Source organism: Manis pentadactyla, chromosome 4, assembly GCF_030020395.1.
Source record: "Manis pentadactyla isolate mManPen7 chromosome 4, mManPen7.hap1, whole genome shotgun sequence".
NCBI classification, from domain to species: Eukaryota; Metazoa; Chordata; class Mammalia; order Pholidota; family Manidae; genus Manis; species Manis pentadactyla.
This window is the reverse complement of record NC_080022.1, coordinates 6,603,404-6,603,673: the sequence shown is the minus strand read 5'-3', so window position 1 is coordinate 6,603,673 and position 270 is coordinate 6,603,404.

The window sequence follows — 270 nt, the reverse complement described above, 5'->3', positions numbered from 1 at the left end:
AGGAACCCAGAGACAGAGCATGTGGTGGTGGCCATGCTGAGGACTGGATGGTAGGCCGAGTGTCAGAGGCTCTGGAAGAAGGGGATGGGTACAGAAGTGGGAGTCGAGGTCTCCCGACAGCTTCCAGCACCCTGCTTTGCATGGACCACAGTCCCCGTGGACACCTATGCTCTGTCTCTCTGCCCCTTTCTACAGGAGCCAGGTCAAGAGTCACCGCCTCTGGGAAACCTCCCTGATTAACTTCGGTCACTGCATTTCTCCAGAAGTTGA